This window comes from Phacochoerus africanus, chromosome 8 (assembly GCF_016906955.1).
Source record: "Phacochoerus africanus isolate WHEZ1 chromosome 8, ROS_Pafr_v1, whole genome shotgun sequence".
Taxonomy (NCBI): Eukaryota; Metazoa; Chordata; class Mammalia; order Artiodactyla; family Suidae; genus Phacochoerus; species Phacochoerus africanus.
The window spans coordinates 119681391-119698976 of NC_062551.1; the positions used below are offsets into that span (position 1 = coordinate 119681391).

At 44.9% G+C, this 17586-nt stretch overlaps 1 protein-coding gene across 6 annotated transcripts in view; it reads left to right on the plus strand.

Moving 5' to 3' along the window:
- Positions 1 to 17586, plus strand: part of FHOD3 (formin homology 2 domain containing 3) — a 556170-nt gene that overhangs the window by 82950 nt on the left and 455634 nt on the right. The gene's annotated exons all lie outside the window — the stretch shown is intronic.

Below are 17586 nucleotides of genomic sequence, written 5' to 3' on the forward strand. Positions count from 1 at the left end.
TCTGCCCTCAGCAATTAAATGTGTGATGATCAATGCCACTTATGGAAATAATATTCGGTGTTCACTATGATGCTATCTGTTTGGGTTAGCCCCCATCGTAGACTGTTGGAGGTGTTAGTGAACCAGTTTCTGGCAATGGTTTTTGAAGCCTGTTTCAGGCTGGCCGCCTTTGCTATTTGGTTCATGAATAGAGCTGGGGGTGGGGTGGGGTCGGGGGGGGGGGTCGGGAGACAGATCGTTGATGGGGTTCTTTCTGGTGATCCTGGGAGAGATGAGGTTCTGGGGCTGTTCCAGCGTGAACCTCCAGCCAGTGACCTTTACGTGCCTCCTGGTGGCTCTCCACTCGGCAGCTCCCTGCGGGAAAGCGGGGCCTGAGGCTCCAGGCTGTGGTCAGGCCATTGAAAGGGGAATCTCGGGTCAGGGCAGGGCCGGGGCACACATGGATGCAGAGCAATTGGAGTTGAGCGGATGTGTTTGTGGTTCAGATGGCTTGCCTGTGGTGGCATGTGAGTCCCCTGAGCCCATTGCTGTATCCGCTGATTTTCCTGAACCCATTGATTTCCCCACCTTACACACACAGGTTGAATGGCAATGCAAGCAGTTTGTAGATGGTCTCTATGTGAGAGTTTCCTCCTGGCCTTGGGCACACTTGAGTCTAGTACGTAATATAAATAAGAAGAAAGGAAGGACCTAAAATTCACTTTATGCACAAAAGTTTTCTATATCTGAGTCATTTTGCTTTTATTTATGTTGTGGTCTTAATTCAGGCCTCTAATTAGGAAGGCGTTCGTCATCCTGTTGAGGCCTCATCTACACCCAGAGTGTGGTTCTTGTGGGTGAAACGGAAGGAATCTTTGCTGGCCCCTCTTCTTTCTTCCCACTTTCCTGTTGAAGGGGAATCCGTGTAATTTTACTTCCTTTGGCATTAAGTGGGTAAGGCTACAGTTGTCCAGGTGTCCCTAGGGACAACCTTTGTCTGACTCTGGTCAGTGAGTTATTGTGTAGCCGACACATAAACCTTATGGGCTGGAGGGTCACAGCATCAGGAGGGCTTGTGATCTTGTTGGAAACAGAGTAATTTCTATAGCACCTTCAGCACTGACCCTGCCTCTCAGCTCCTGTAGCACTGAGTGAACTTAAAATATGCACGGGCACGTGATTACACTTAAGCAGTTGCTTATTTTATTACCTGCTTTACATTTTGCCAGTTATTTTATGTGTAGAAATCATGTCTATGTGAAGAAAAGGCCTGTGACCTATGACTTTGGGTAAACTCACCTCCGACTCTCATCCACGATCGAGAACAAATGGAGGCATGTACTGTGTGCTGAACACAACCAGTACTGAATATGGGTTGGAATATAGCTGATAGCCAGTCGAGATTTGGGACATGAGTGTGCATTGATACTTCCCAGGAATAGTAAGGCAGTGGTAAGCAGATTTACACTCAAACAGGCTAGATCAAAATCCTTTTTTTTTTTTTCTTTTTACGGCTGCACCTAAAAGGCATATGGAAGTTCCCAGGCTAGGGGTCTCATCAGAGCTTCAGCTGATGGCCTGTGCCACAGCTACAGCAACACCTGATCCAAGCTGCATCTGTGACCTACACTGTAGCTCATTGGCAACACCGGATCCTTAACCCACTGAGTGGGACCAGGGTTCGAATTCGCATCTCACTAAGACTCTTTTGGGTTCTTAACCTGTTGAGCCACGATAGGAACTCCTAGATCAAAATCCTAATGAATGAACTCATTTTAAGAAAGCAAACTCTTTTGCAGTGATGCACTTAAAATGTTTTGATTCCAGGAGTTTTTCTAACCAGTTTTCACATCACTGACTCACTGTATTAGCTGATGTGAAGTTCTGTGGTCCCATGTAACACATGTAAACACATCTTATCCCCACAGCACCTGCAGCAGCAGCCAGCCCAGCCACTCTCTCTTGGGACACCCATCCTTCCTGTGCAAAGGGTTGAACTGGGTGCCCACAGGGCCAGTGTGTTGTTCTCAAACCTCACTATGCTGATGGCACTTCCTCTTGGAATTTATGTACTTTAATGAAAGGGTACATGAACATTTTAGAAACAGATTAAGTACAAGTAGACAAAGTCACTGGTTTGAGTATTTTGGAAAAGATTCAGAATGAGTGACCCCTGAAGCATTTCTGTGAACAGCGATGGGTGGTGACAACAACTATGAAAGCTGGGGAATGTTGTAAAAATCCAGAAGGGTTCTCATCTTCACAAGGCTCTTCAATTCTTGCTTGACTTCCACAAAACTGAGACTGGGAATCATAGACTATATGATGGGAGTGGTTCATTGAAAGAAGATCTGTTAAACTTTCATTCAGAGAAAGGTCATGGCCCCAAGCAGCATGAGGTGCATCCCCTGTGCTGTGCGCCTGGTGACCGACTGTGTCTCATTCCAGAGAAACAGGACAGTCAGTCACTGTGGCTGCAAGTTAAAGGCAAGTCTTAAAGGTGTGTGTGTATCGTTTTTCAATGATGTGCTGCTTTAATCACTTTCACCATTAATTACCTCAGGCCTGAGCATGTTGGCTGAGAAGGTTTGACTGTGTGAATTATCACTACCCAAGAAGGCCAAGCTTTTCCTTTGTATTAAAAAGACTTACTTCTCCTTCCACTTCTGTTATTCACAAGATCTGAAATAGATATATTATAATAGCACTAAATATTATCCTTTGGTTTATGTGTAGAAAAAGGAAAGTATGCATCGTATATGTGACACACCAGCCCCCATTGTGACATGGTCTGTCCCTTTCCAAATAGCAATATCAGGAGTTCCCATGGTGGCTCAACGCTAACAAACCCAACTAGCATTCATGAGGATGTGGGTTTAATCCCCAGCTTCACTCAGTGGGTTAAGGATCCCACATTGCTGTGAGCTGTGGTGTAGGTCGCAAATGTGGCTTGGTTATGGCATTGCTGTGGCTGTGGTGTAGGCTGGCAGCTATGGCTCTAATTCTGCCCCTAGCCTGGGAACTTCCGTATGCTTTAGGTGTGGCCCTAAAAAGACACACACACACACACACACACACACACACACACACACACACACGAAGAGCACAAATGACAATATTAGATGAGATGTCTTTGGGATTAAAAGAAAAACATACCTGAAGTTCCCACTGTGGTGCATTGAGTTAAGGATCTGGCTTGTCTCTCTGGTGGCATAGGTTTGATCCCCAGCCCAGTGCAGTGGGTTAAAAGGTCCAGTGTTGCCGCACCTGTTGGTATAGGTTGAAGCTGTGGCTCAGATTTGATTCCTGGTCTAGGAACTTCCATATGCCTCGGGTACAGCCAAAAAATAAAAAAATAAAAAATAAATAAAATCAAACATGGAACAATCTTCAGTTGAAACGACAAAATAAAACATGATGGCGTGGGAGGGTGGGGAAAAAAATCCTTTTCACATCAGTTAGTCGAGTCCTTGTTTCCTTTCAAGATTTTTTTTTGGTCCTGGCCCATGATATTCAGAAGTTCCCAGACCAGGGGGGGGGTCAAACCTGAGCCACAGCTTTGACCTGAGTCACAGCAGTGACATTGCTGAGTTCTTAACCACTAGGGCCCCAGGGAACTCTGTCCTTTCCAGATAATTTCCCCTCTTCGTATTCTAGGAAATGGTTGAATTATTATAAGCATTGGACAGTGGCTGCTGTCATAGGCCTGGCACTGTGTGCAGCTTTCACAAAGACCTTTCTTCCCACTGTCCTTCTCTCTCCTGATTGGATGAGAAGGATCCAGGATCTCCTCAGGCTCACGGGCTTAAAATGCTATCAAATAAATTTCTTCAAAACAACATTTTCTTCACCTTACATTCTCCTTTTCTTCATTCCTGTTTTTATTAAGTATAGGAATGCTTAGAATCCAGGACTGCATGTTGATGAATTGGAGGTGACATGCCTTTGGAATTCTCCAGTGTTAGCTTTGGAACCCTGAACCCGTGGGGATGATAGTAGAGTGGAGCCTTCATGGTTAGCAAGCGAGCAAACCTCATGAACAATAGAGGCCACAGGGCACTGCTTCAAGGGTTCCAGCTAGTAGCCCAGACTAGTCTTTGCTGATAGCGCAGCAGGAAGCTGGAATGAGATTTTGGAATGGATCATTTTGTAGTATGATCACTTGATATAACATGAGACAGCAAACAATGTAAGCCTTGCCTCCTTCTTTGTATTATTTGTAGGCTTTTAAAAAATTTGAGTACATTTGACTTACAGGGTTGTGTCATTTTCTGCCATATAGCATAGTGACCCAGTCATACATATTTATATACATGCTTCTGCCTTGCCTTCTTAATCTAGCTTCAGTCCCTCCAAAAAGTGATGGCCATGTTGTGGGCGTGAAGTTAACTGATGTAAATGTAAAAAATCTTAAGGATAACCTGACCCCCTTGCTGTACAGTGGGAAAATTAAAAAAAAAAAAAATCTATGACAGGCATGAGAAGTCTGCATTTAATGAGGTTAGCTAGAGAGAATAAATTTTCTTTGGTCCCAGCAAGTGATTTTATTGCCAGACACTATAAAAATGTTCAGAGGGCCAAATGGCTCTGATGATTAAATCTCATCATGAAGAGAAGAGGAATGGAAGAATTGTGGGGAGAATTAAAAATAAATGAAGTTGGAGTTCCCATTGTGGCTCAGTGCTTAACGAACCTAACTAGCATCCATAATTATGGATGCAGGTTCAATCACTGACCTCGCTCAGTGGGTTAAGGATCTGGTATTGCCGTGAGCTGTGGTGTAGGTTGCAGACCAGGCTCCGATCTCACGTTGCTGGAGCTGTGGTGTAGGCTCGTGGCTACAGCTCCGATTTGACCCCTGACCTGGGAACCTCTGTATGCCACCAGTGAGGCCCTAAGAAGACAAAAAGACAGAAAAAAAAATGAAGTTATAAGGATCCTAAAGTTAGTGTCTGAGTGTTTTCTACTGACTGACTTTGAAGGCATTTTGTTTGGCTTAAAAACTCTGTGCTTCAGTTTTCTGAAGCAGACCCTGCATCATCAAGGAAATAAACCTTAGAGTTCCCACAGTGGGTTAAGGATCCAGCATTGCCGAAGCTGTGGTGTAGGTCACAGCTGCAGCTCAGATTTGATCCCTGGCCCAGGAACTGCCATATGCTGCAGGTACAGCCAAAAATGAAAATAAAAAAAGAAAATAAACCCTATTGATTGATTCTCTAGGACCCATAAGGCTGACACTTTCAAGTATGTAGCATTGAGTTAACAAAAGGATAAAAAATACTGAAGAATGACTTGGCACAAAGGGTCTTGAGAGCTTTTAGAGCCATTTTCCCCAAACCTCTGAGATGATGAGGTCTGCGCAGAAGATAGAGGTCAGCAAAAGCTGGCAAGGTGGCCTAAGGGCTTAATCTCTCCACGAGATTAGTCTCATTGCTCATTAAAAGGTCAAATCACAGGGACAGACACTTTTAAAGGCAAGAAAACAACATAGGAGAAAGCTACTTCATCCACCAATGCAGAAAAGTCTTCAATTTCCAGCAATAGAAACATCAACAGAATATCAGAGAGAGATCAGAATATCACTTGCAAAGCGTTTTCCTCTCTCGAGCTGAGTCGTGCAGCTCTGTGCTTTGCGCTGCTTTGTTAGAGCAAAGAGCTGAATGTCGAACAGTGGAGCATCTCTTCAGGAAGAACCTTCTAGTGCAAGAGTGGCTGCAAGAGTTCAGCTCGTGTGCTAGCTGACATAGAGGATCGGGCTCCCCAGGCACAATGTTGAGAAGGATCCTGAGGCTGTATGTGGTCTTCATGGGTAAGGATCCTATTTCAGAGCCAGCTTTCCTTGGTGGTGATGGAGGTGGTGTGTGAGTGTGGATGGCGGGGATCCTGGTGGGGAACAGATTCTGAACCCCCTCTAGCTACGTGGAGAGAGCCCTGGGCCTCTGTATGCGGAAGATGGGGAGTGAGGCTGTGATCCATGAGCCCTGCCACCAACCCCACTTGTCCCCAATCCCTTTCTCAGGTTTCTGCCTTTCCTCTTATGCTTGTGAATATGAGCATGGTGCCTCTTCTATCTTGCTCAGCTTTCTCACTGGGCTGTGTACCACTTCCCCCATGTCTGAGTGCCTCTCCCCCATTGCTCAGTGTGAGCTGGTTTTGTGGGTTGAGCCCTCCTGGCCCTTCAGGTAGGCAGCCCTCCAGCGCCCTTCCCTGATGGTACCCTTGCCCCTCAGGTGGGCTGCTGAGTGTTAACTGGATTCCAGTGTGGTCCTTATAGCATCTTGATTCTGACTCTTTGGGGTTCCCACGAAAACTAGGCCTTCTGAAAATAGCAGAATGCCTTCTTGACACTCTTGGGCCTAATAGCACCTGGGTGATGCCTCTATGTTAGCTAATAAAGACGAGGAGCCCCTTGCGCTGTGTCACATTTATCTTGGATGACTGACTGTCTAGGTGCCGAGGTGGGGGGGGGGGTCCACAGGTGTGGCTGGCTCTCTGTTGTCTGCAGTGACAGAACCCACACTGCCCACTGTGTATATGCAGAAACAGAGTAAAACTGAATTATTCTTTCCCCTCTTGGAGTCCTGGCCCTTCTTTCTCTGACTCTAGGCTTCTTGGACCTGGGCTTCTTGCTGACTCTGTCCTGTATCCCTCAGGAGGCTGGGTCTGTTCTTGTCCTACCTCTGCAGCCTTGGATTAGGGGCTGGTTTCCCTCCTGCCCTGTTTGTGAATGTCACAGTGTCCAAGCTCATAGTGTCCTGACGGTACTCTTCCCTAGTGGGTTTAGGTGCAGTGGGTCACATTTCCTGTTTTCTGTCCTTTGATGTAGGGATCCAGTGATTCTCCATAAACCCAGGAGCCCATCTCCCATTCCTGCCTTCCTTCTGTGCAGCTCCGAGTGGCTGGCTGCAGCCTTGGTGCAAGATGGGCTTCGGTTTGAAGTCCTGCATCTCCCTTTACAGAAAGAGACTTACGGTGCCTGTATTTTTTTTTTTTAAACCACCTCCCTTTTATATCCCATCAAGTCTGTGACCCATTTTTTGCCCTAAGTTCCTGCTCTCTAGGTAAAAGACAGGCTGTCTGGATTCATCAGATTAAGCACCTCTTATCATCCGTTTCCTGTTAATCTGTCTAAGCTCCCAGATGACAGACCCCACAGAAGGTCCTTGTGTCTAGAAGGCCTTGTGTCTTCTAGACACAAGTAATTGACATATGTGCCCCCCCCATCTCCCTCCAAAAGAGAGAAGAAAGGATATGTGAAGGATGTAAAATATGCCACTAGGTTGTCAAACAACATATCTGTCACCAGTGCTATAATCTTAGAGTAGATAGATCAGGAAGGATTTGTTGCCAAAAATCAAAAGAACAACTAGAGAATGAATTTAAAGAATTGCTTTGCCATCTGTAGACAGGCAGGTGAACCTAAGTGTGGGGGTGAATAATAATATTATTATTTATTAATATAGTAATATAACATAATTATAATATATTATATATTGTAACACATTATATAATATAAATATAATAATGATTATTTAATGTTGATAATATTGATATTAATAAATTTATATATTATTATTGAATGATAGTGTTAATAATGTTAATATTAATAAATTTATATTATATAAGATAATATAATGATATTACGATTACTATTATTGAATAATAGTGTTAATAATATTAATAAATAAATGGGGGTAATAAGCCTGAGTAGTATCCATGAAGATGTGGGTTTGATCCGGCCTCGCTCATTGGGTTAAGGATCGTGTATTGCAGTGAACTGTGGTGTAGGTCGCCACCGTGGCTCAGATCCTGTATTGCTGTGGCTGTGGCGTAGGCCGGCAGCTACAGCTCCAATTTGACCCCTAGACTGGGAACTTCCATATGCCGAGGGTGCGGCTCTAAAAAGCTAAGGAAAAAAAAAAAGGAAAGAAACAGAGACCCACATCTGTGAGAGAGCACAAGAACCTTCCAGATAAGCTGGAAACTCAGGTGAGCTATGGAGCTAAGAGGCATCAAGAAAGGAAATATAGACGTGAGCAAATGTGAGTGTCACAGGAAAGATTAGCAGGCATATCAGAGTCTCTTGTGGCAGCTTTAGTTCGTATTTATGCTCTCCACCCTTAAGATTTTTACCTTATTTTAATGATTTATTCATTGCCTCTGTGGGATTCTGGTACCTCTCACCTCTGAGAGTCTCTCGCTGTTGGATGATAAAATTTGAACATTGCCTTGGAACTGTTATCATTGTGTCTGCTTCACATTGTGATAGTGAAGTGCTGGCCCACAAAAAAATTGGCCCTGGAGAATGCAGTCATGTTGGTGGAGATACCTGTAACAGAGGTTATAAGACAAGTTTAAACGACATACTGATAGACTCCAAGCTTGCTGTCCATCAGAAACTTAGAACCTTAGTTCTATCCAGGGAAGAACCCCTGGTAAGGAAACCACCGTGCTTTTGATCTCTTCAAGAGTTTCCTTCTTTTTTTTTTTTTTTTTTTTTTTTTTGCTTTGTAGGGCTGCACCTGTGGCATATGGAAGTTCCCAGGCTAGGGGGTGAACCAGAGCTATAGCTGCCGGCTACAGCCATGCAGGATCTGAGCCACGTCTGCGACCTACACGGGAACGCCAGATCCTTAACCCACTGAGTGAGGCCAGGGATTGAACCTGCAACCTTATGGTTCCTAGTTGGATTCATTTCCATAGCACCATGACTGGAACTCCAAAAGTTCCCTTCTTATAATGCTTTCCACTCATAGCTCTGACGTGCATTGTGGTGTGTTATATATGTGTGTGTGTGTATAAATATTATATATAAATCTATTAACATAGATTAAGTGACCTGGGCCATTTAAAAAGGTCACATGGAAAGTCCCCATTGTGGCTCAGTGGGTTAAGAATCCAACATAGTGTTGGGTTAGGATGCGGGTTTGATCCCTGACCTTGCTCAGTGGGTTAAGAATCTGGCTTTGCCCATGAGCTGTGGTGTAGGTTGCAGATGTGGCTCAGATCCTGTGTTGCCGTGGCGGCAGCTGTAGCTCTGATTCAACCCTTAGTCTGGAAACTTCCATATGCCGCAGATGTGGCCCTAAAAAGGGGGAAAAAAAAAAAAAAAAAGAAAGAAGAGAAAAGATCACATGAACAGCATTCACTGAATGATACTTTTTCCATGGTCACCTGCATTTCCTGGGTCCTCAATACCCCTCTTGAACTTTGGGATGGTGGGGCGGGGAGCAGGCTAAGAAAGGCCATTTTCTCAAGGCCACATGCCTGGGAGGTGGAGGGACTAGGGCTTGAGACTCTCTATTCCCTGATTAGAGGTCTTTACCCTGACCTACTGCTTCTCTTTTAAGGGCATTTTGTATAGTCTTCAGCCCTTTTCTACATCTGTGACTGCAGAGGCCAATGCAACCCTTCTGGTTGGAAGAGTCTGAGATGTGCTGCCAAAACAGCTAAAAAGATGTCTTGCAAAACATTTTCCCTGAGTGCAGTTTCACCAGGTTTCAAAAGATGGTCATCCAGTTGAGCTCCAGTGTGGTTCACAGATTGCCTCAGGGGAATGGAAATGGCCAAGAAGACTGCATCTCACCCTGTAAGAGCTGATGGTGTTTAGGAATGCAGTTAAAATCCCTTTTCTGAGCTGGCCTGCAGACTTGACTCCTGTAGTTGGAGCTGGAGTTTCTGGGTCCCTTCTACACTCCATCCTGACCCTCTGGACACATGGCCTCTCATTCTAGGTTTTGTGTTGGGAAGTCCCTGGAAAGTGTGGCCTGTGGCTTTAGGAGCTGCCCCCAAGGAACAGGAGTTGTTCTGGGCTGGAGGCCATGAGTCCTCCTCTTGCTCCTGGTTTGGAGATCTGGTTCTTATCTGGGCAGATCTATGAGGTAGGGATTCTGTGCCCCAGAGCAGCTAGCTCTTTAGTATTAAAGGTGGAATGTTTTGTGTCCAGCCTATAGAAGCCAGACCTCAGATCTTTGTTGATTAAATAAAGCCTCTGTGATATTGTGGTTCTATGAAGAAATGTATATTTGGTCATCTCATTTCTGGCTTGGAGCTCCTAAAACCCTTGAAATTTCTTAAGTGCTAAAAGCAACAAAGGTGTTTTTTGTTATGTTAATGAGGTGACTTTTAGACCTGGTTGGGATTGGGGAAGCTGGTTGCCAGTGGAGCCAAGCCTGTTATTAGAGGGTTGGAACTTTCCAATTTTCCCCTTGACCTTCTGGGAGCTAAGAGGGGCCAGTGAATCAGTCATGACCGTATAATGAAGCCTCCATTAAAAACCTAAAAAGGATGGGGTTCACAGAGCTTCTGGGTTGGTGAATAATACATGGAGATTCAGGGATCATGGCAAGCTTGGAGATGGCATGGAAAATCCTGGCCCTTTCCCTGTAGTTTGCCCTGTGCGTCTTTTTGATATGGCTATTCCCGAATTACATCCTTTTATAATAAACCAGTAATCTAGTGAGTAAAATGTTTTTCTAAGTTCTGTGAGCTGCTCCAGAAAATTAATCAAATGTAAGAAGGGGTTCCTTGGAACGTCTATTCTATTGCTGGGTGATCTGAAACATGGGTAACAGACTGGACTTGCAACTGGCCTCTGAAGTAGGGTGGGGGCCGTCTTGTAGTACTACTTGTGGGACTACTACTGCACCAGGTAGGTAGTTTCAGAATTGAGCTAAATTGTAGCACACCCAGCTGGTGGGCTGAGAATTGTTTGCTGATGTGAGGAAGCCCCCTGCTCACCCCACTCCCCAATTGGGATTGGGTCCAGGAGCCCAAAAGAGCCACTGAGAAGGTTGTGAAACTGATGAATATTTATGTTTAAATCATCTGCTTCAGGAATGAATTTCTTTGATATTTTCTCAGGAAAAAGAGTAAAAGGCAGTAAATAGAGCAACAAAGCTGTGAAAGTGGGCAGAAAATCATTTAAAGAGTGTTTTCAGGAGGAAGGTCAGGTCTGTGGGGTATTGTATGAAGCTGGAAATGTGTGGCCTGTAGTTGCTCATGGCTTGGGTGTGAGGCAGAGTGATGTGAATAGGACCTGGATGTGGGGGGGGGCACTTGCTACCCCCACCCTGGATGGTCTGGGGTTTCCATGGAGCTGTAACCTTTAAATCTGTGTCCTGAGGTTGGAGGTTAGAGGTGGTGATTTGGGCTAATGACCTGATACATGACTGCTCTGTGGAACAGAGCGTGGGTGGGTCCCTTCTTATAGATGTAACAAGTTGATGACAGACTGTTGAAGAACCTATGAAGAAGCATCATGAAGGGTCTTCCTGTGGCTAATGGTCTCATGTGCTCCAATAGGGAGTGCTGTTTCTGATTGTTCAGAGTAGGGCATGGCCAAGACCAGGTGGGTCACCTCTGTTGGTGGCACATGATGACTTTGGTGAGCCCGTTAGCTCTACTCTCCCCTGTTCTTTGGTGGCTTCCTTCCTGGGTGAGCAGGGTGTGTGCCCTGGATGTCAGCTACAGATGGATGGATGGATGGAAGGATGGAAGGTGCCTAGGGACTTAGCTCTGAAAGCAGAGTTAGCATCATTATGAATCACATGCTCTCCCTGCAATGGTGCCTTAGTCCAGGAGAGGAGGACACACGCTGTCTTCGCCTGGGGCATTTTGAGGTACTGTGCTGCATCTGCATCATCCTCAGACCCCACCAGCTGCCGTTACTGGGCTCCTGCTCTGTGCAAGGTGCTTAACATAGGCTCTTCCATTTATCTTCCTGACACATTCATTGTCCTTACTTTACAGAAGAAAGTCAGATTCAAAGAGGTTGGGTAGCTCGCCCAGGGACAAAGAGCCAAATGGCAGAGCTGGATTCCAGTCCACATCTGTCTGTGAAAAAGTCCCATTCTGTTACTTTTTTTTTTTTTTAACAAAGTTTGGCTTTCATAAAAGCAGAGAGGGAAATTTCCATTAGGTGTTAAATGCATTTGCTTCCCATCAGACACTGAGTGAAGTGCTCTGCAGGTGTTTTCCCCTTCAGTCCTTACAACTACCTCTGAGGGGGGAGTGCTGTTCCCATTTAACAGAGGAGGAGACTGAGGCACCCTTGGTCTGATTGCTTGGCTGAAGTCCTGAGGGGGTACGTGACAGAGCTTAGATGCTCACCCAGGCTTCCTGATTCCAGGGCCTTGGGTTCAGCCTCTGCCCTCTGTCACCTGCACTTGCACCAGCTGGCCTTGATTGGGTGCTCACCAAGCTCTAGGCACCTGCCGAGCCCTTCCAGAGAACACAGGCTCTAGAGTCTCAGACCTGCCCCTGAGGAGCTGTGTGGACTTCAGTGAGTAACTTTGCCTCTCTGAGCCTCAGTGTCCTCATTTATCGAGAGGGGATGGTAGGAGTTCCCACTGTGGCACAATAGGCTAAGGATCTGGCATTGCTGCAGCTGTGGTATAGCTTGAAACTGTGGCTCAGTTTCCATCCCCGGCCCTGGGAACTTCCATATGCCATGGATATGGCCAAATAAAAGGCGGGGGGGGGGGGTGAATGAAAATATCTCCTTGATGCATCATTATGAGGATTAAGTAAATATTTCATTGGTGCTGGATCCAGTTTTTAAAAACAAAGCTTATTTTGAGTATTGACTTGGGGGCTCAAAGAACACATATGTACTTTAGAATCAGACAAATTGAGGTTTGAGTGCCAGCCCTGCCTCTGTGTGTCCATGAGAAAGTTACTCAGCCCTTTTAAGATCTATCCGCTTATTTATGACAGTGAGGCCGGGGGTCCTGGAACCTCCCTCCCACCCCTCCTGCCCCACCCCCGACCCCGGTGGTGACATAAGTGTTCCTGGAGACAGTGTGTGCCCGGCACATGCTACCAGAGGCAAATCATAGTGTGTATCATCATCATCATCGCAAAGGTTGTGTTATGTGGATTTACAGCTTGTTAGAGCCAAGATGAAATGTGATTCTGCAGTGCTTCCTAAAGGACATTGCCTTTAGAGCGTCTGATGTGTTCAGAGACAGAACTGACTTGTCTGAAAGGCACATCTTCTCTCCAGTTCTTATAGGACCCTTGTCCAGAACTGGATCACAGTGTTAAACTGCAACAATAAATGGTAGAACTCATAAATATGAAATGCAACTACTATTCAACAATGTATTATTATTATATTATTATTATTATTTTGCTTTTTAGGGCTGCACCTGTGGCATATGGAGGTTCCTAGGCTAGGGGATCCAGTGGGAGCTACAGCTGCCGGCCTACACCACAGCCACAGCAATGCGGGACCTGAGCTGCATCTGCGGCCTATACCACAGCTCAGGGCAATGCCGGATTCCTAACCCACTGAGCGAGGCCAGGGATCAAACCTGCAATCTCATGGTTCATAGTCGGATTCGTTTCCACTCCACCACAACAGAAACTCCCAACAAATGTATTTAAAGTATATTTTACCTGCTGCCCTTTTCTGAGTGGCAGGTAGATTTGAAGGTGCAGGTCAGTTAAGTTTCCATTCCGATTCTCTTTGCTATTGCTGAGTGGAGTTGGCCAGCCCAAGACCTGAAGGGCCCTTCAGAGTCCCTGATTCCTGTTTAGCTAGTGACATTGAAGTCATTCTGTGGTTCTCTTCTCTTTAGTTATCCTAGTTTTGATACATTTTAGAGTGCTCCAGTTTTGGCAAGTGTTGAATGGTATGTTTATTGAAAAACTCTCATCTTCACTGAAATCAAATGGGCTTTGTATTAGTGAAGGCATTTTCTCTTCCCCATTTGTGTTTCCGGAGTGTGTTCTTGTGAAGGGACTGCTGAAATGGAGGATAAAGCTTCTCAGAAAATCAACAAGACAGTCAAATGCATGAAAAAGAATGAAAACACCATAACATAATGCCTTGTGCTGCATTGTCCTACATACATAATGTACATTGCATCAGGATTTTAAAGTTGAAAAATTGTGCTCTAAGCACCATAAAAGTACTAAAAAAATTCTTTATGAGTTGATATTTACAAAAAGCTCAAATAAATGAGCTGTTCTGATTGTACCTAAAAATACAATCAATATGTTTGTTTACAACAACCGTATTAGTGATGGTAAACTTTCACTACACATATAAGAGTAATATTTCCAGCTGACTCAATATCCTGGGGATTTTTTTTATTGACTTGCCCGGCCCAGGGTTCTTTAAAAAGCTATTCCATGATGTCATGCACTGGCCTCTCTTGCCCCTCATCTCCCTGCAGTGAGAGCGGGTGGCTCAGGGTGCCTGGGCGTGGGGCATGAGTCCTGGGGTTGGTGAGGGTGATGGGGTGGCCGAGGGTGAGCTGACCAGGCTCATGTCCCCTTCAACAGGCGTGAGCTCCTAGGACTCATAGGCCACCAGGAAGTGGTGCAGAGTGCCACGGAGCGCTTTGCACTTCATCAGAAAGCCATAAAAACAATTACCAGCCCATGGGGACTCTGAAAAGAAACTTACAAAGCTGCCTGGCTGGGACTTGCCAAGGCTGGAGTGAGTCACCAACGCAATTTGTGCTGTGGGTTTTTTTTTTTGGATGAAAGATACTGAAATCTTAAAGAGAAGTGTGTCTGTGGAGATGGTCTCTCAGAATGCCTGGAACAGCTCAGGCCAAGCTTCTTGGGGGCAGAAGAAGTGCTAGTATGTGTCCAGGGCAGGAATCTGGATGGTGGACTCGGGCAGGTTGGCCTTGGGGTTCTAGGTGCATCCTTGCCTCCTATTGACTGTCTTCCAAGGTTTAGGGTTCATTCCTTTCTGGGGTCCAACTTGAGGCCCAGCCTCTGTTAGGGCTCTTAGGGGGTACCAGGCTATGGCCTCTGGCATGGTGGGAATTGGGGAATGTGGGGATCTCACTCCTGGGCAGGGCAGGAGACTGCTGACTTGAGCCTTATGGGAATAAGGTGGGATGTCACCTCCAAATGAGGTTGTGGCTAGAATCCAAGATGAAATATTTAAAACACACCAGTTTTTATTATTATTATTATTATTATTACGTCTTTTTTTTTTGTCTTTTAGGGCTGCACCTGCAACATACGGAGGTCCCCAGGCTAGGAGTCTAATCAGAGCTGTAGCCACCGGCCTACGCCAGAGCCGCAGCAGTGCTGTATCCAAGCCGCGTCTGCGACCTACACCACAGCTCATGGCAACATTGGATCCTTAACCCACTGAGCGAGGCCAGGGATTGAACCCGCAACCTCACGATTCCTAGTCAGATTCGTTAACCACTGTGCCACTACAGGAACTCCTTATTTTATTATTATTTTAAAATTAAAGTACGGTTGATTTAGAGTGTCATGCCAATTTCTACTGTGCAGCATAGTGACCCAGTCATACATACATATACATTCCCTTTCTTCTGTTATTGTCTATCATGGTTTGGCCCAAGAGACTGGATATAGACTGGTTTTTATTTGATGTACTCTTCCTTTGGCATGTCTTCGTTTTTCTTAAACAAATGGCTTAGAAGGCAAAATAAGAAATTAAAATTATAAAGCAAGTGCGCTGGAGAGGTCTTGCTCAGCTTGCGGGCCCAAACTCTCGCTAAAGGTGTGGGTCCCTTTTCACGGGTGTCCCAGTTGAGGGGAGCTGGTGGAACATGGGAGGCAGGATTCTGATCCTGGTACCAGCATCATCAGGCAGCTGTACCCGGGATACAGCACTGACTTCTCCAGAAATGGAGACCCTCATGTTTCTCTTCAGAGCTGCTGAAAGGACTGATGAGCTGGGAGGCTGTCTCAGGTCAAGAACCCAGAAGCCCTGCAGGGTTTCCATGAAAATGAACTTCGTTGCTGCTATTGTCAACAGTGTCTTATGGGTGGGCTTGAAAACATCACTATCATTTCTATTATTGTAATGTGAGCGTTATCCAAGTTTCCATCTGACTTAGAAAATAACTCATCAATGTTTATGAAATGCCTCCTGGGTGCCACCACTGTGCTAAGTGCTATAAAGGAAATAAATAGGAGCATAGTAAATGCAGTACAAATATGGAGCAGATCCCTCTACTCTTTTTTTTTTTTTTTTGTCTTTTGTTGTTGTTATTGTTGTTGTTGTTGTTGTTGTTGTTGCTATTTCTTGGGCTGCTCCCGCAGCATATGGAGGTTCCCAGGCTAAGGGTTGAATCGGAGCTGTAGCCACCGGCCTATGCCAGAGCCACAGCAACGTGGGATCCGAGCCGCGTCTGCAACCTACACCACAGCTCTCGGCAACGCCGGATTGCCATCCCACTGAGCAAGGCCAGGGACCGAACCCACAACCCCATGGTTCCTAGTCGGATTCGTTAACCACTGCGCCACGACGGGAACTCCGATCCCTCTACTCTTGAACATATTTTAAAAAAAATTGAAGTGTAGTTGACTTGCAGTGTGTTAGTTTCTGGTGTACAGCAAAGTGATTCAGAAGTGATTATTTATATGTGTACGTATATATTCTTTTTCAGATTCTTTTTCATTATAGTTTATTATAGGATATTGAATATAATTCCCTGGGCTGCACAGTAGGACCTTGTTTTTTTATCTCCTTTATATATAGTAGTTTGTAGCTGTTAATCCCAAACTCTTAATTTATCCCTCCCCTCCTTTCTGCTTTGGTAACCATAAATTTGTTTCCTATGATTGTGAGTCTTTTTCTGTTTTGTAAATAAGTTCCTTTGAATCATTTTTTAGATTCTGTGTGTAATATCATATGATACTTGTCTTTCTCTGTCTGACTGACTTCACTTAGTATGATAATCTCTAGGTCCATCTATGTTGCTGCAAATAGTATTATTTCATTCTTTTTAATAGCTGAGTAATACTTCACTGTATATATGTGTGTGTGTGTGTTTGTGTGTGTCTGTGTATACCACATCTTCTTTATCTATACATCTGTCGAAGGACATTTGGGTTGCTTCCATGTCTTGGCTATTGTAAATAGTGCTGCAGTGAACATTGGAGTGCCTGTATCTTTTTGAATTAGAGTTTTTTTCTTTGCCAGATACGTGTCCAGGAATGGAATTGCAGTATCATGTGGTAACTCTAGTTTTAGTTTTTTGAGGAACCTCCATATTGTTTTCCATAGTGACTGCTTCAATTTACATTCCTACCAACAGTGTAGGAGGGTTCCCTATTCCCCCCACCCTCTCCAGTATTTATTATTTGTAGACTTTTTTTTCTTTTTTTTTTACAGCTGCACCTGGAGCATATGGAAGTTCCTGGGCTAGGGGTTGAATGGCAGCTGCAGCTGCAGGGCTGTGCCACAGCTATAGCAATGCTGGATCCTAACTGTATCTGTGACCTATTCCACAGCTCGTTCAATGCCAGATCCTTAACCCACTGAATGAGGCCAGGGATCGAACCTTCATACTCACAGACACTATGTAATGTTCTTAACCTGTGGAGCCACAATGGGAACTCTGATTATTTATAGACTTTTTGATGATGACCATTCTAACCAGTGTGAGGTGGTAATCATTGTGGTTTTGATTTGCGTTTCTGTAATAATTAGCAATGTTGAGTATCTTTTCATGTGCCAATTGGCCAACTGGATGTCTTGAGATATGTATATTTGGGTGTTCTGCCTGTTTTTTGACTGGCTTGTTTGTTTTTTTGTTATCAAGCTATATGAGATGTTTATATATTTTGGAAATTAAGCCCTTGGTCGCATCCCGCAGA